This window comes from Schistocerca gregaria, chromosome 9 (genome assembly GCF_023897955.1).
Source record: "Schistocerca gregaria isolate iqSchGreg1 chromosome 9, iqSchGreg1.2, whole genome shotgun sequence".
Lineage (NCBI taxonomy): Eukaryota > Metazoa > Arthropoda > Insecta > Orthoptera > Acrididae > Schistocerca > Schistocerca gregaria.
In genome coordinates, this window is record NC_064928.1 from 199,360,142 (window position 1) to 199,379,316 (window position 19,175).

At 45.9% G+C, this 19,175-nt stretch overlaps 2 protein-coding genes and 1 non-coding gene across 3 annotated transcripts in view; 1 reads left to right on the forward strand and 2 right to left on the reverse strand.

Moving 5' to 3' along the window:
• The window catches only part of LOC126292035 (amyloid-beta-like protein), a 1,795,419-nt gene that overhangs the window by 571,201 nt on the left and 1,205,043 nt on the right, over positions 1-19,175 (forward strand). The gene's annotated exons all lie outside the window — the stretch shown is intronic.
• The window catches only part of LOC126292053 (uncharacterized), a 34,006-nt gene that overhangs the window by 12,921 nt on the left and 1,910 nt on the right, over positions 1-19,175 (reverse strand). The window lies entirely within an intron of this gene.
• Positions 12,272-12,346, reverse strand: Trnas-cga (transfer RNA serine (anticodon CGA)). The gene has a single exon. It is a non-coding gene; the product is annotated as a tRNA-Ser (tRNA).

The following is a 19,175-nucleotide window of genomic DNA, read 5'->3' on the forward strand; positions in this document are numbered from 1 at the left end:
GAAAAATCTGTCGTGACTGGATAGTCTAGTGTGCAGTGGTGAATCAAATATGTCTTGAGGAAAAAGTCCACCGCACCAACCCCAACAAGATTAATCATAACACAAATAACACAAACACATCTCCCCATGATTATAAAATATTGTCACTGGGAATTTTTGCGACCTGGCTAAGGCTTTTGTCCGTATGAATCACGATAATCTAGACCAGAAGTTAAAATATTTTGGATGAGTAGACACAGCAAATGGTTCAAATGGCTCTGAGTACTAAGGGACTGAACATCTGAAGTCATCAGTGCCCTAAACTTAGAACTACTTAAAACTGACTAACCTAAGGACCTTACACTCTTCCATGCCCGAGGATGGATTCAAACCTGCGACCGTAGCAGCAGCGCAGTTTCTGACTGAAGCGCCTAGTACCGCTCGGTCACAGCTGCCGGCTAAAATCAGCAGTTTTATGGTTTTTATCTTATCTTACGACAAAAAGCAATGTTCCATGTCATTGGCATAACGATGATCACTCAGCATTTGAAACAGACGGTAGTAAGCCACGGAAGATGTAGGGTTCGATCTTTTTCCAGATTATGCGATTGTAGGAATAGCAAATAGTACCATTCCCCTTACATGAAAAGGCAGCTAATAGCATACTCGAAAACGTGACCAGATGGTTTGAGGCAGATCGGTTATCTTTTCAATTGTAACAAGACTTGCACATACAGTTCAGTAGTCATCATATAACTGCGCGACCTATGAATGTGGAATTCTCAAACAAAGAAATACAAGTAGTAGAAGGAGTTAAGTTCATTGGAAAACCCACTGCTTAGGATTTATGAATCGTTTGAGGAGGAGGAGGAGGAGGAGATTAGTGTTTAACGTCCCGTCGACAATGAGGTCATTAGAGACTGAGCGCAAGCTCGGGTGAGGGAAGGATAGGGAAGGAAATCGGCCGTGCCCTTTCAAAGGAACCATCCCGGCATTTGCCTGAATCGATTTAGGGAAGTCACGGAAAACCTAAATCAGGATGGCCGGAGACAGGATTGAACCGTCGTCCTCCCGAATGAATCGTTCTAGTTCATCTAGGTTTGCAGCACGCATAATTAATGCTAAAGGTGATTAAAAATTATTTCGGTTACTTATACTCACTAGGCATCAGTTTTGAGGAAAGTCGAAGTACAGAGGCAGTACGTTCAGAAAACAGAATCCTATCGTACTAATTAATTCTAGAACATCATGCAGACCCCACGTCAGAAACTACATAGCACTACATATAGGGTGAGGGGGGAAGAGAGTCACAGACTTTGAAGGGTTGGCAGTATGATTCTGATCAGGAAACTTCATACAGACAAGTGCCCTGTTCCGGACGGTTTTTATGATCGTACACGTTTAATGTACACTATTGTTTATTTTCGAACATTGTCATTGCTTACAAGGTAGTGTAGAGGCAGCTGACATGAACAATTTGGTATGGGACACTTTTGGTCTATCAAGTGAAAAAATAACCTCAATCTGGTCTACAGAAACTACCTAAGCTACAGTGCATGCACATGGCACGATAGTTTCAGTGGTCTCGCGCCTTCTTCGCAGAAATTATTAGTCCTAGAGAAGAAATGAGTAGGACAATGTTTGTAGGAAATTTGATGTCATTAATATAATTTTGAACTGTGACACGTTTTCGCTGAAGGCTTCCGTTTTCGAGTTAATTACGAAAATTGCACAAAAGTGCTTCTCAATGTGTTCTAGCTCGGAAACCATTCGAAATGGGGCATGTGTCCATAATACGTTTTTTTTTGTTAGGAACCAATAATTCGATCATTCCTCAACGTATGTACCTTGCATCCTGATTCTCCCTATATATTCCTTAATAATCTCGGTTATTTCCAATATTTTTTTTCAGAATAGTGTAAAAATCATTAATATAACACTAAGACCAAATGAAACCACTACGGAGACTTTATCAACATAGAAAGGAGTCACATATATGGACTAACATGTACTTAACAATCCTCCTCCAGCTTGAACAGTCCCCTGCTGAAATGCAGGATCCATGGATCCATGAGGTTGTCTCCATACCTGTACACGTCCATCCGCTCGATACAATTTGAAACGAGACTGGTTCGACTAGATGACATGTTTCCAGTCATCGACAGTCCAATGTCGGTGTTGTAAAGCGTAAAGCTTTCTGTCGTGCAGTCATCAAGGGTACACGAACGGGCCTTCGCCTCCGAAAGGCCATAAAGATGATGTTTCGTTGAGTGGTACGCGCGCTGGCACTTGATTAATGGCCCAGCATTGAAATCTGCAGCAATTTTCGGAAGGGTTGCACTTCTGTCACGTTGAACGATTCTCTTCAGTCGTCGTTGGTCCTGTTCTTGCAGGATATTTTTCCGGTATCAGCGGTGTCGGAGATTTGATGTTTTACCGGTTTCCCGATATTCACGATACTCTCCTGAAATGATCGTACGGGAAAATTTCCCCTCCGTCGCTACCTCGGAGATGGTATGTCCCATCGCTCGTGTGGCCACTATAACACCACGTTAAAATTCACCTAAATCTTGATAACCTGCCATTGTGGCAGTAACCGATCTAACAACTGCGCCAGACATTTGTTTTGTATAGGCGTTGCCGACGGCAGCGTCGTGTTCTGCCTATTTACATATCTCTGTATTTAGAATACGCATACCTACACCAGTTTCTTTGGCACTCCGTCTTCAGGCCGCGAGCGGCCTAGAGGGACCATCCGACCGCCGCGTCATCCTGAGGTGAAGATGCGGATAGGAGGGGCGTGGGGTTAGCACACCGCGCTCCCGACCCTTATGATGGTTTTCTTTGACCGAAGCCGCTACTATTCGGTCGAGTAGCTCCTCAGTTGGCATCACGAGGCTGAGTGCACTCCGAAAAATGGCAACAGCTCATGGCGGCCTGGATGGTCACACATCCAAGTGCCGGCCACACCCGACAGCGCTTAACTTCGGTGATCTCACGGGATCCGGTGTAACCACTGCGGCAAGGCCGTTGCCCCAGTTTATTTGGCGCGCCTGTGTAATTAGGCCACGAGGTAAAGCGAAATTCCAATATCAGGACGTTCAGTCGTCTTCCGTAGATCATGGGATGAGCACACAGAATCGAAGGCTCTTCTGTAATTTAGTATTTCGTAGCTCCAGATCCATCCTCCAGATACTTTCGACGCCACGAGAGAACGAACATTATCCTCCACCCTACACAGTGGATTTATTCCCCTCCCCTCATTTTTTAATAAAAAATTTCAGCCGCTGCTCGCAGATCGTCCATCACTCGCTAAGTGTTAAAAATCTCGACTGCCTTGGAAGAGAGATCTCCCTCATTTCCTGACTTCAGCCACGAATGGACTTGGAAACGCCATTCCCCATGGTCGGGAAAAGAATGCCTCCATTTTTTACTCCGCATTTCAGAACTGTTACAGTCGTCGGTAGTCGTCGTATAATGCTCTCACTTTTCTTGCGGCTTTGGCCGAGTTAACCAGTGAAATGAACAAAGTTATTCAGAGTCGATTTCACTGACGACAAGATGGCTATTTTTCTCCCCGTGGAACCCCCAACCTTTCTTGGTTCCTTCCTTTAACGATATTATTAGCACGCCGCTACTGGTGTTAGAGGTGTAACCTCATGCGGTAGGGCGATGATTAGTTTACATGAAATACTAGATTAGCGCCCGCTACTTTTCTCGCATAGACTGTTCGGTCTGCAGAGATTTTTGTATACGTTTTTATTCAAACGAATTTTTATATCGTTCATAAATTGCAACGCCTTATAAGCTTGATCTTTTCCGAATCTACTTCTGACCAGAAGACAATTCTGGTAATTTGAGTCCAGATTTTTTGTTTATCATGCCTTTTTTGTTCTTACGGAGGTATTTCCATAGCAACTTTCATCCACTAACAAGTATTTCTTTATATCTAACCGAGAAGTGAAATACCCATTTCCACGCGCGCGGTTCGAGGACGGAACGGTAAAGAATAGTTTGAAGTCGGTTCGATTAACATTCTGCCAGGCGCTTAAGTGTGAACTGCAGAGTATTTTCGTAATTAAGGCCAGTTTTGTTGCCGTGCTCTCGAGAAGCAAAATACTCGGTTTCTCGGTGCCATTTTGTTAACAATAGTGGTTACAACAGTCTTGGTTGCAATTTTAGTTTTTCATTTTTCAACGACGCGTTTCGCCTTATTTAGGCATCTTCAGGTAATCTTTTCTAGATGGACGCGAGAGGCACCAAGATCTGCATAACGCGTTCCCGTTCAAAGGACCGAGTAACAGTAAGATGGGGCTCAGGCAGTAAGTATAATGCGCCACAGCGTCGTGTCCACATGCCTCTCGCGTCCATCTAGAAAAGATAACCTGAAGATGCCTAAATAAGGCGAAACGCGTCGTTGAAAAATAAAAAAAAATTGCAACCAAGACTTTTTAACCACTACTGTTAAGCACTGGTTTGCTGTATGCCACGTATGGATAGGAAGAATTTTGTTAACCTTTACGACTCAAGTTTTGGCGGGACTTGGTCTTCTACACGTAGGAAATAAGAGCTCATCAGCGGTTGCTACGGATTTACCTGGGAAGACGCTCACCCAGAGGTTGCGAGCGGTCGGTCGCTTAAGTCGCGAACGTAGGGAGACGAGAAAAGGAGAAACCCCATTTCAGCTGTGTGTCTCGTAAATGAGCACCCGTTACTCTACTCCCTATCCTGGCTACGCCTAAAACATCGAAATCTCCTACTTAGGTGTCATTCGACCTTGACTTCACAATCACAGTGGAGTAGACGAGGCGTTGTGACAGATTAAGAACGGAGGCATTATACGATGTTCATCGCATTTGTCTCCTTTTGACTACTCTCTTTATACGCTCAGTTGTCATATAACGCGATATTGTTTTAATACACTCCTGGAAATGGAAAAAAGAACACTTTGACACCGGTGTGTCAGACCCACCATACTTGCTCCGGACACTGCGAGAGGGCTGTACAAGCAATGATCACACGCACGGCACAGCGGACGACACACCAGGAACCGCGGTGTTGGCCGTCGAATGGCGCTAGCTGCGCAGCATTTGTGCACCGCCGCCGTCAGTGTCAGCCAGTTTGCCGTGGCATACGGAGCTCCATCGCAGTCTTTAACACTGGTAGCATGCCGCGACAGCGTGGACGTGAACCGTACGTGCAGTTGACGGACTTTGAGCGAGGGCGTATAGTGGGCATGCGGGAGGCCGGGTGGACGTACCGCCGAATTGCTCAGCACGTGGGTCGTGAGGTCTCCACAGTACATCGATGTTGTCGCCAGTGGTCGGCGGAAGGTGCACGTGCCCGTCGACCTGGGACCGGACCGCAGCGACGCACGGATGCACGTCAAGACCGTAGGATCCTACGCAGTGCTGTAGGGGACCGCACCGCCACTTCCCAGCAAATTAGGGTTACTGTTGCTCCTGGGGTATCGGCGAGGACCATTCGCAACCGTCTCCATGAAGCTGGGCTACGGTCCCGCATACCGTTAGGCCGTCTTCCGCTCACGCCCCAACATCGTGCAGCCCGCCTCCAGTGGTGTCGCGACAGGCGTGAATGGAGGGACGAATGGGGACGTGTCGTCTTCAGCGATGAGAGTCGCTTCTGCCTTGGCGCCAATGATGGTCGTATGCGTGTTTGGCGCCGTGCAGGTGAGCGCCACAATCAGGACTGCATACGACCAAGGCACACAGGGCCAACACCCGGCATCATGGTGTGGGGAGCGATCTCCTACACTGGCCGTACACCTCTGGTGATCGTCGAGGGGACACTGAATAGTGCACGGTACATCCAAACCGTCATCGAACCCACCGTTCTACCATTCCTAGACGGGCAAGGGAACTTGCTGTTCCAACAGGACAATGCACGTCCGCATGTATCCCGTGCCACCCAACGTGCTCTAGAAGGTGTAAGTCAACTACGCTGCCGAGCAAGATCTCCGGATCTGTCCCCCATTGAGCATGTTTGGGACTGGATGAAGCGTCGTCTCACGCGGTCTGCACGTCCAACACAAACGCTGGTCCAACTGAGGTGCCAGGTGGAAATGGCATGGCAAGCCGTTCCACAGGACTACATCCAGCATCTCTACGATCGTCTCCATGGGAGAATACCAGCCTGCATTGCTGCGAAAGGTGGATATACACTGTACTAGTGCCGACATTGTGCATGCTCTGTTGGCTGTGTCTATGTGCCTGTGGTTCTGTCAGTGTGATCATGTGATGTATCTGACCCCAGGAATGTGTCAATAAAGTTTCCCCTTCCTGGGACAATGAATTCACGGTGTTCCTATTTCAATTTCCAGGAGTGTATAAACTGTTTAAAAAGTGATAATCTCAGTGGTGAAGTCAGCCATCTCGTGGCAGCTTAGTGGTCTGGATTCCTCTCTGTGTAGACCGATGGAGCCAAAATTCCGCAGGAAGAGTTTACTTGATGTGAATTTCTCTGACCTCTGATTATTATCCGGAAAACCTTCAAACTGCTCCCAAGAAATTTGGAAATTTGTGGTAAGGACTATGGGACCAAACTGCTCACGTCATCGGTACCGAGGCTTACACTCTACTTAATCTAATCTAAACTGACTTACGCTAAGGAGAACACGCTCACCCATGCCAGAGGGAGGTCTCGAATCTCCGACTGGGGGAGCCGCGCGAACCGTGACAAGGCACCTGAGACCACGCGGCTGCTCCCAAGATTTTTATATTTACGGAGGAGACAGTGGCACTTTCTGAAGCTCTTGTCTCTTCCACCTCCTTCCTCTAGATATTAGTTGTGTCTGACTCTCAAAGCGTCCTTCAAAATATTCAATACTGGAGATGGAACAAAACAACTAACCACTATACCGTGGATGTAGTTTCGGAATATATTCGCAGCACACGGTTGGGGCGAACGATCCATTTGATATGGGCGCCTTCCCACGCAGGTATCCTACATAATGATAAAGTTGATGTTTTAGCCAAGCAAGAGACGTCTTTAGACACTGTCCTGGATCTGAAATTACCTCAAACAGACTACTTACTATGTGCGGTCAAGGGTCAGGCAAACCAACTATGGCAATTAATGTTTACCAGCAAACCAAAGACGGTTATTATGCAGTACTCCAACCTAGGATTCCTTCACAGCCGTGGTTCATGAGGACACATTTGGACGGATCCACGATTTATGCTATCGTACTTCTTCGCTTCAATCACATCTCTCTTCCTCAACATCGACATCGGATCAACGTTTACACTTGTGAGTGTGATCCTGAGTCGGAAGCTGATGCCAACCACATTTTGTTTATGTGCCCCCCCCCCCCCTCTCGCCCCCAAAAAATGGCTCAAATGGCTCTGAGCACTATAAGACTTAACTGCTGAGGACATCAGCCCCTTGAACTTAGAACTACTTAAACCTAACTAACCGAAGGACATCACACACATCCATGCCCGAGGCAGGATTCGAACCTCCAGACTGTAGCGCCTAGAACCGCTCGGCCACTCCGGCCGATGTGCCCCGAATTTGACTGCGAAAGGTTGGACTTTCTGAAGACATTGCTGAGTATGGGATACCACCTTCCCCAAACTGCTACTTCTCTTTTATTTACCAAAGACATTCGCCTTTATAGAGTGATTGTTAAGTTGCGGTTCATACAAGACGAAGCTCGATCCTATAGACGCAGGAGAGTGTCTGACGTAATGGAGGAGCACTTTGGGGGCCGTGTTATGGCTCTGAGGTACCCAGAGTCCACTAGCATGGATCTCGATGGGTCACCATATTCTCTGGATCTTAACACATGCGATTCCTTTTTGTGGGGATGTATTAAAGAGAAAGTGTACAGCAATAACCCCAAAACCATTGCTGTGCTGAAAACAGCCATTCAGGAAGTCATCAACAGCATCAGTGTTCCATCACTTCAGCGGGTAATGCTGAATTTTGCTGTTCGTCCGCACCAGATCATCGCCAATGATGTCAGGTGTATCGAACATGGCATAACCTAAATCCGAATATCTGTAATGACGTTTACACCTTGAATAAATTGTGCGCATGCCATAGTTTGCAACTAATTTACGTTTATTTCGTATAGTTCAATAACTGTCACCATCCGTATTGCTGAGCATTGGATTCCAGTTTATGCTCAACGAGTATCCTGATATATCTTCTACGTGAGAAGCAGTATCCTGTTATACAAGCTGCAACATCGTCGCGAAAAAACAGTGACCCGTATATGTAATAAGTTTTCTTTAATTTACGTCTATGGTCCCTACCTTTTTGTTAACAGATTACCGGTTTCGGTCTTTAATGACAATCATCAAATGTGTTTCATAAAAACAGTCCTAATGTACTTCAGCCATAGTAGCATCGTCAAATGTTAAATGCGGAATCAGCACCAGCATCGTCAAATACATATAAATAACTACTGTTTACTGATGACGGTCATTAAAGACAGAAACCGGTAATCTGTTAACAAAGAGCTTGTGACCATAGACGTAAATTAAAGGAAACTTATCATTTTGTTGTTGTTGTGGTCTTCAGTTCTGGGACTGGTTTGATGCCGCTCTCCATGCTACTCTATCCTGTGCAAGCTGCTTCATCTCCCAGTACCTACTGCAGCCTACATCCTTCTGAACCTGCTTAGTGTATTCATCTCTAGGTCTCCCTGTACCATTTTTACCATTCACATTGCCCTCCAATACTAAATTTGTGATCCCTTGATGCCTCAGAACACGTCCTACCAAGCGATCCCTTTTTCTGGTCAAGTTATGCCACAAACTCCTCTCCAATTCTATTCAGTACCTCGTTATTAGTTATGTGATCTACCCATCTAATCTTCAGCATTCTCCTGTAGCACCACATTTCGAACGCTTCTATTCTCTTCTTGTCCAAACTATTTATCGTCCATGTTTCATTTCCATACATGGCTACGCTCCATACAAATATTTTCAGAAACGACTTCCTGATACATAAATCTATATTCGATGTTAACAAATTTCCCTTCTTCAGAAACGCTTTCCTTGCCATTGCCAGTCTACATTTTATATCCTCTCTGCTCTTCCAAGTCCTTTGCTGTCTCTGGATTTTAATACCTACTCCGAACTTTTCTTTTGTTTCCTTTACTGCTTGCTCAATATACAGATTGAATAGCATGGGGTAGAGGCTACAACCCTGTCTCACTCGCTTCCCAACCGCTGCTTCTCTTTCATGTCCCTCGACTATTATAACTGCCATCTGGTTTCTGTACAAATTGTAAATATCCTTTCGCTCCCTATATTTTACCCCTACCACCTTCAGAATTTGAAAGAGAGTATTCCAGTCAACATTGTCAAAAGCTTTCTCCAAGTCTACAAATGCTAGAAGCGTAGGTTTGTCTTTCCTTAATCTTTCTTCTAAGATAAGTCGTAGGGTCGGTATTGCCTCACGTGTTCCAACATTTCTACGGAATCCAAACTGATCTTCCCTGAGGTCGGCCTCTACCAGTTTTTCCATCCGTCTGTAAAGAATTTCCGTTAGTGTTCTGCAGCTGTGACTTATTAAACTGATAGTTCGGAAATTTTGACATATGTCAACACCTGCTTACTTTGGGATTGGAATTATTATATTCTCGAAGTCTGAGGGAATTTCGCATGTCTCATACATCTTGTTATATATGGTACAAGAAGGTGGTAAGCTCAGTCTGAGTGCCTCTGTCTTCTCTTCAAGTCGATTCGTACGAAAATGTTTGAATGACCGGAAAGAGTCATAACGATACGATCTGAATTTAACTTGTGACCTGTAGTTACTTGGCAGCACTGACTTTTTACATTCGAGATAAGCACTGATTGCACCACATTGTGCCACGATGTCCGACACTTTGTCAAATAAAACTTCAATTATTTTAACGTTCAACACTCGCACCTTTCTTGCGTCCTACGTGTTCTGTTTCAGAAATGTAATTTTCTGAATATTTCTGTACGCACTCACACGTACCGGCCGCTACCTTCCGATACATTCGGCGGCCAAGGTCTGTGTTGTGTTGGGACTGCGCTGGCGTCCTTCCAGAGGGTTAGCCTCACGGCGTCGCACGCTACGCTTACGTAAACCTCCGATGCGGTTCGACCGCACCGAAACAACTCACGCGCCTTTCACGTGATGTATAGCAGAGCGCGCTAGTCATCTGGACAGTTCGATTGTATTACCGGTGCTTTTCATCAACAAAACCACTACTCAGTATCGGTTCTGAGTGCGCGAAGAATTTAAATATTCATTTCCACCTACGAAATCATTTTTCAGTTAGTAAACATTAAGATGACATCATAGGCTCCTGACAATAAGTGATCTGGTTGACAGCGGCCTTAGACTGTTTGCCGATGATGCTGTAGTCTACAGGAAAGTAGCCAGCCGTTGTGGCCGAGAGGTTCTAGGCACTTCAGTCCGGAACCGCGCTGCTGCTACGGTCGCAGGTTCGAATCCTGTCTCGGGCTTGGATGTGTGTGATGTCCTTAGGTTAGTTAGGTTTAAGTAGTTCTAAGTTCTAGGGGACTGAAGACCTTAGATGTTAAGTCCCATAGTGCTCATAGCCAGTTGAACCATTTTTGTAATGACTGACAGTTATCTCTCAATATTACGAAGTGTAATCTACTGCGTATAACAAGGCGAAAATCACCATTAATGTATGAGTACAAAATAAACGATCAGTCTTAGGAAACGGTAACATCAGTCAAGTATTTGGGCGTGACTATTCGAAATGATCTCAAATGGAATGATCAGATTACATAAGTAACGGGTAAGGCGAACACTAGATTGCGGTTTATTGGTACAATCCCTTCAGCAAAGGAAATTGCTTACAATACGTTAGTTCGTCCAGACTTATTGTCCGTCTTATGGGACCCTAACCAGTTGAGTCTGATTCTAGAGATTGAGAAGGTCCATAGAAGAGCGGCAAGATTCTTGAGTGGTACATTTAGCCATCGCGATAGCGTTACAAATCTCGTAGAAAGTTTGAAGTGGGGAACACTTGCAGATAGACGACGCGCTAAACAGAAGGGGCTGCTCACTAAATTCCGAAATCCAATCTTCACCGAGGATGTAGAGCATATATTATTACCACCAACTTTCAAATCGCGTAATGATCATCAATCAAAGATACGGGAAATAAGAGCTCGTACTGAGGCGTTCAGACAGTCGTTCTTCACTCGCGCGATCCGCAAGTGGAACAGAGGGGGGGGGGGGGGGGGGGGGGTATGACTTTGGCTCGAATTGAGCCCTCGGCCACACAGCGCTTGGTGGCTAGCGGAGTATGTATGTAGATATGTAGATGTAGATGCTCACCTTATGATGATGTGGCGATCATAGTTTGCCACCCGTGGAAAGTGCGGAATTGCAAAGTGTACTCCAGAGGTCAGCGTGCGAGTCGAGGCTGACCCTCTAAGTCAGTTCGTCCAGACCGCTGACAGTACATGAATTACCTTGATGAAATGTTTGGAACACGCGGCGTCGTGATACAGTGTAAATTTAAATACTATGTTTAGAATACTACGACGTGATCACACGATCGGAGTGATCAGGAATCGGTTAGGGGAATGACAGATTCTGGGCTCTGTTCACTCACTGCGTCGTACATTGACGGAAAAAAATCACAAAACCAAGGAGGACTCGTGCGACGTAAACGAAAGTTGGTAGGCGTCTCTCTACATTTGAATCACAACGTCTGGCCAAGTTCCGCACCAGTTGCATAGGAGTGGTGTTAGTAGCAAAGAATGCGAATCAAATTTGCTTTAAATACGCGATGTGACGGTCGCCATAGCTACCTACATTTGAGATTGGACGTGGGAATAGATGTTTGTCAACGATGCGTCTCAAGCGACGAAGGCGTCATTATCAACACCTCACTCAGTTTGAACGAGATCGCTTGATAGGTCTACGAGAACTGGATGTTCCTTCCGCGATATTGCAGAAAGACTTGGCACGAATGTAGCCACTGGAAGCGATGGTCACGGACAGCTACGGTCGCAAGAGACCGACCTCAGGAAAGGTTAAAATGGTTCAAATGGCTCTGAGCAGTATGGGACTTAACATCTGAGGTCATCAGTCCCCTAGAACTTAGAACTACCTAAGCCTAACTAAGGACAGCACACACATCCATGCCCGAGGCAGGATTCGAACCTGTGACCGTAGCGGTCGCGCGGTTCGAGACTGAAGCGCCTAGAACCGCTCGGCCACACAGGCCGGCGAACCTCCAGAAAGCCAGGTCGCACTAACGAGAGGGAAGACCGTCGTGAAACTTCCTGGCAGATTAAAACTGTGCGCCCGACCGAGACTCGAACTCGGGACCTTTGCCTTTCGCGGGCAAGTGCTCTACCAACTGAGCTACCGAAGCACGACTCACGTCCGGTACTCACAGCTTTACTTCTGCCAGTATCCGTCTCCTACCTTCCAAACTTTACAGAAGCTCTTCTGCGAACCTTGCAGAACTAGCACTCCTGAAAGAAAGGATATTGCGGAGACATGGCTTAGCCACAGCCTGGGGGATGTTTCCAGAATGAGATTTTCACTCTGCAGCGGAGTGTGCGCTGATATGAAACTTCCTGGCAGATTAAAACTGTGTGCCCGACCGAGACTCGAACTCGGAGTATGGTTGTGGCGCATCATACGGCGTCTGCTGCAGCAGTTCGAGCAACAGTTGGCAATGCAGTAACACAACTAACTGATACAAATCTGTTACTACAAGGACAGCTCTGAGCCAGACGTCCTGTAGGTTGCATTCCAACGACCCCAAACCACATGCATTTGCGAATTTAGTGGTGTCTAATAAAACCTCATTGAAGGACGGACTGGAGGTATGTTGTGTTGTCTGATAAAAGCTGGTTCTGCCTCAGTGCCAGAGATGGCCGCGCTTTGCTGAGTAAGAAGCCAGTTGAGAGCCTACAACCACGCTATCTGTGCGCAAGACACATTGGTCCTAAATGTAAATGTCGTGTGACTAGGGCCTCCCGTCGGCTAGACCGTTCGCCAGATGCAAGTCTTTCGATTTGACGCCACTTCGGCGACTTGCGCGTCGATGGGGATGAAACGATGATGATTAGGACAACACAACACCCAGTCCCTGAGCGGAGAAAGTCTCCGACCCAGCCGGGAATCGAACTCGGGCCCTTAAGATTGACATTCTGTCGCGCTGACCACTCAGCTACTGGGGGTACACTCTCTGGTCCTACACCTGGAGCTATGGTCTGGGGTGCGATTTCGTACGACAGCAGGGCTACTCTCGCTCATTCCCACGCACCCTCACTGCAACTTTGTACGTAAGTCTGATGATTCAAGCTGTCGTGGTGCTATTTATGAACAGAATTCCAGAGGGTGTTTTCCAACAGGATATCGCTCGCCCATACATCACTGTTGTAAGCCAACATGCTCTATAGAGTGTCGACATGTTGCCTTGGCCTGCTCGATCACCACATCTGTCTCCAGTCGAGCACATATGGGACATCATCTCACAACGCAAGCGTCACCTACAACACGAACCGTCCCTGTATTGACCGACCATGCAACAGTCGTGGGCCTCCATCCCACGAAATGACATGCGGCACATGTACGAGGGTAATCCCAAAAGTAAGTTCATCTATTTTTTATACACTACTGGCCATTAAAATTGCTATACTACGAAAATGACGTGCTACAGACGCGAAATTTAACCGTCAGGAAGTAGATGCTGTGATATGGAAATGATTAGCTTTCCAGAGCACTCACACAAAGTTTGCGCCGGTGGCGACACCTGCAACGTGCTGACATGAGGAAAGTTTCCAACCGATTTCTCTTAAACAAACAGCAGTTGAACGCCGTTGCCTGGTGACACGTTGTTGTGATGCCTCGTGTAAGGAGGAGAAATGCGTACCATCACGTTTCCGACTTTGATAAAGGTCAGGTTGTAGCCTATCGCGACATTGCTGCTCCCGTTGGTCGAGATCCATTCACTGTTAGCAGAATATGGATTGGTGGTTCCAATGCACGACCGCATGTTGCAGTTTCTGTACGGGCCTTTCTGGATACAGAAAATGTTCGACTGCTTCCCTGGCCAGCCCATTATCCAGATCTCTCACCTATTGAAAACGTCTGGTCAATGGGTGCCGAGCAACTGGCTCGTCACAATACACCAGTCACTACTCTTGATGAACTGCGATATCTTGTTGAAGCTGCATGGGCAGCTGTACCTGTGCACGCCATCCAAGCTCTATTTTACTCAATGCCCAGGCGTATCAAGGCCGTTGTTAGGGTCAGAGGTAGTTGTTCTGAGTACTGGTTTCTCAGGATCTATGCACATAAATTGCGCGAAAATGTAATCACATGTCAGTTCTAGTATAATATATTTGTCCAATGAATACCCATTTATCATCTGCATTTCTTCTTTGTGTAGCAATTTTAATGGCCAGTAGGGTAATATGTTCATGCGATATTCACACTATATGACGAATGTCAAAATTGCTTAATGTTTCTGCCACAAGATTTTGGAAGACCCTCCGGTGGGTTTGACCGCAGTCACACAATCCGGTTCGGACAGGAGAGGTTGAGACACGGCCCCGGCGGGGACGGGTCAATGGCCGCCAGCTCAGCCGGGTCATAGGAATTCCGGCCACCGAGCGCTCGCTCGCGCGCTGCCGCACATCACACACTCCCCCAAAGCGCAGCTGCTGCCCTCCAAGATTTACGGCGAGCAGTAACTTGGGCTCTACCTGCCTGTCACGACATCCTGTGCTTCACTACCTGCCGACGCTATAAATATATACCCCGAGAGCGCCGGGTGAAAAAAAATTGCCGCAGTTTTCCATTATTCAGCACCTCTGAGCCGCGTCGCCTTCGTAACGGCATCCAGCACAGGAGCAATATTTCCTGCCACCGGCGTTTCACTGTAGCTACCCTGAAACACGTCCCTGAGACAACAGTGCTGCAGTCGGCGAATTTCTACAAGCTACCGTGTTGCTAAAAGCTCTGCATCTCACAATGTCATACCAACAAGGTCATCCATTGAATTGACCAATATGAAAACCCTAATACACTACTGCAAATTAAAATTGCTATACGAAGAAGAAATGCAGATGATAAACGGGTATTCATTGGACAAATATATTACACTAGAACTGACATGTGATTACATTTTCACGCAATTTGGGTGCATAGATCCTGAGAAATCAGTACCCAGAATAACTACCTATGGCCGTAATAACGGCCTTGATACGCCTAAACATTGAGTCAAACAGAGCTTGGATGGCGTTTTCAGGTACAGCTGCCCATGCAGCTTCAACACAATATCACAGTTCATCAAGACCAGCAACTGGCGTATTTTGACGAGCCAGTTGCTCGGCTACCATTGACCAGACGTTTTGAATTGGTGAGAGATCTGGAGAATGTGCTGGCCAGGACAGCAGTCGAACATTTTCTGTATCCAGAAAGGCTCGTACAGGACCTGCAACATGCGGTCGTCCATTATCCTGCTGAAATGTAGAGTTTCGCAGGGATCGAATGAATGGTAGGGCCATGGGTCGTAATACATCTGAAATGTAACGTCCACTGTTCAAAGTGCCGTCAGTGCGAAAAGAGGTGACCAAGCCGTGTAACAAATGACACCCCATACCATCGAGCCGCGATAACGAATACACGCTTCCAATGTGCGTTCACCGAAATGTCGCCAAAAACGGATGCGACCATCATCATGCTGCAAACAGAACCTGGATTCATCCGTTACAGCCATGCGGATAAGATGCCTGTCATCTCGACTGCTAGTGATACGAGGTCGTTGGCATCCAGTGCGGCGTTCCGTATTACCCTCCTGAACCCACCGATTCCATACTCTGCTAACAGTCATTGGATCTCGACCAATGCGAGCAGCAATGTCGCGATACGATAAACCGCAATCGCGATAGGCTACAATCCGAGTTTTATCGAAGTCGGAAACGTGATGGTACGCATTTCTCCCCCTTACACGAGGCATCACATCAACGTTTCATCAGGCAACGCAGGTCAACTGCTGTTTGTTTAAGAGAAATCGGTTGGAAACTTTCCTCATGTCAGCACGTTGCAGGTGTCTCCACCGGCGCAAACTTTGTGTGAGTGCTCTGGAAAGCTAATCATTTTCATATCACAGCATCTACTTCCTGACGGTAAAATTTCGCGTCTGTAGCACGTCATTTTCGTAGCATAGCAATTTTAATGGCCAGTAGTGTACATTACTTGTACGTATTAATTATATTATTCACTCATGTTGTTGTTGTTGTTGTTGTGGTTGTGGTGGTGGTCTTGAGTCCAAAGACTGGTTTGATTCCGCTCTCTATGCTATTTTATCCTGTTCAAGCCACTTCATCTCCGAGTAACTACTGCAACCTACATTCTTCTGAATGTGCTTGCTGTATCATCTCTTGGTCTCCCTCTGCGATTTTTACCCCCCACGCTTCCCTACATTAATAAACTGGCGATCCGTTGATGCCTCAGAATGTGTCCTACCAACCTATGCATTCTCCTAGTCAGGTTGTATAACAGATTTCTCTCTTCTTCCGAATTGTATTCATTACCTGCTCATTAGTTATGTGATCCACCCATCTAATCTTCAGCATTCTTCTGTAGCACCACATTTGAAATGCTGCTATTCCCTTGTTGTCTAAACTGTCTATTGTCTATGTTTCACTTCGATACATGCCTACACTCCATACAAATAATTTCAGGAAGGACGTCTTGACATTTAATCTATACTTGAGGATGTAAACAAACTTTTCTTCAAAAACGCTTTCTTTTGCCGTTGCCAGTCTGTATTTTATATCGTCCCTACTTCGACCATCATCAGTTATTTTGCTTTCCAAATAACAAAATTTACCTGCTACTTTAGGTGTTTCATTTCCTAATCTAATTCCCTTACCATGACCTGATTCAATAAGACTACACTCCGCTATCCTCGTTTTGCTTTTGTTAATGTTCATCTTATACCCTCCTTTCAAGACACTGCCAATTCCGTTCAACTGCTCATCCAAGTCCTTGGCTGTCTCTGATAGAATTACATCATCGGCGAGCCTCAAAGATTTTATTTCTTCTCCCTGGACTTTCATTTCTACCGCATAGTTTTCTTTTGTTTGTTTTACTGCTTGCTCAATAAATAGATTGAATAACCACTGCTCCCCTTTCGTGCCCCTCAACTCTTGTAACTGCCACCTGGTTCCTGTACAAATTGTAAACAGCCTTTCGGTTCCTATATTTTACCCCTGCCACCTCTATAATTTGAAAGAGCGTATTCCGGTCAACGTTGTCAAAAGATTTCTCCAAGTCTAGAAATGCCACAAACGTCGGTTTGCTATTCCTTAACCTATCTTCTATGAGAAGTGGTGTGTTTAGTATTGACTCGCGTGTTCCTACATTTCTCCCGGAATCCAAGCTGATCTCCCCTGAGGTCGGCTTCGACTAGTTTTACGATTCTTCTGTAAAGGAATCCAGTTAGTTTTTTTGCAACAGTGAGATATTATACCGATAGTTTGGTAATTTTCACACCGGTCAGCACCCGCTTTCTTTGGAATGGGAATTATAATATTATTCTTAGAATCTGAGGCTATTTCGCCTGTCGCATACATCTTGCTCAACAGATGGAAGATTTCTGCCATGGCTGGCTCTCCCAAGCCTATCAGTAGCTCTAACGGAATGTTCCCCAGGGTCTTGTTTTGACTTAAGTGACTCTGAGCACTATGGGACTTAACTTCTGAGGTCATCAGTCCCCTAGAACTAACCTAAGGACATCACACACATCCATGCCCGAGGCAGGATTCGAACCTGCGACCGTAGCGGTCGCGCGGTTCCAGACTGTAGCCCCTAGAACCGCTCGGCCACCCCGGCCGGCTTGACTTAAGTCTTTTTGTGTTTATGATAGCGTCAAAACAGAAACTGGTAAACCAAAATAGCTATAACCCCTTTATACGTTCAAGAAATACATGCTCTGCACAGTTATTCTTTAACACTAAGACTTTCCTATAGCAGAGTCAACCTAAGGAGATCACTGACGCCCGGCAGCTCTTTTTGACAGTTTTGGACTGTGAAGTCCGAACGGCTGTAGGCGAAAACAGTCGCCATTTATAGAGCGATGAAGGGACGTTGTCATAGAAACACTTACAAAATCACGTCGTAGATATGTGAATCAACTGCACCAAGTGTACATAAACTCTCCAGGATATTGCACTACAATCACAGTCAATTTGTTGTTTGTTTCTAATAGAAAATTGGCAAAATGAATACCCAGACAATGCTGGGTTTGTTTACTAGTTACATGAAAGGGTAGCAGTTACACTGAAATAATAACATTCTGCTAGGGATGTAAATATTTTGAAAGATATTTTGTCTTCTGTAAGCAGGTGCCATTGATATGGTTACGCCCGATACTAGTCAAATAGGCAGAGTTTTGCCAGCATTTAAGGTCCACACTTTGTCTTCACCATCGATATTTCTAAGACTCCAATATGTATGTTAAAATATGGGTTTTTAAGCTCCTCTCATCTATTCGCGTTAAGTGTCTAAGCTCATTGACCACCCTTAGAAGACAGTAAGCAGTCGCGTCAGACTCACCGAGGCATGCGTGAAACGTGGTGGCGGTGGTCCGCGACCAGCCTACATCGAGGCCTACGGGAAAGACAGGCCGCAGCGCGTACGTCACGAAGGCAGTCTTGCGCTCGCTCGCTCGCTGAAATCAGCAGACAAACTGCGTTCATACACCTGTAAACTCGTAACTAGGCGTGTCCGTACAAACTAAAGTTGAATCTACTACTGGAATCCGCTATTATGGAGTCTTACTCTTATTAGTCCTATGATGATGGGAAGTCCATGGGCCTACTTATAATTTGTTACGGCTGTATTGGCGTAGAATAAAACAAAATCATGCTAAAATGATTATCAATTGCATAAGGCATGTAAGCATGTAATCAGTACTGTTAAGCAGAAGACACTAAATGCTATAAACAAGCTGTTATACGATTTATATCCAGTATTGATCTTGAATTAAATTTTGCTGTAGTACTGTTAATCAGCAAGTTTTTATAATAGCAGATTCCAGTGGAAGATGCAATTCTTGTTAGTACTTACACGCCCAGCTGCGAGTTAAGAGGTTCAGAAAAGCATTTTGTCTGCTGAGCTGAGCGAGCGAGCGAGTTCGGCACTACCTTCGTGACGCACGCGCCACCGGCTGTCTTTCT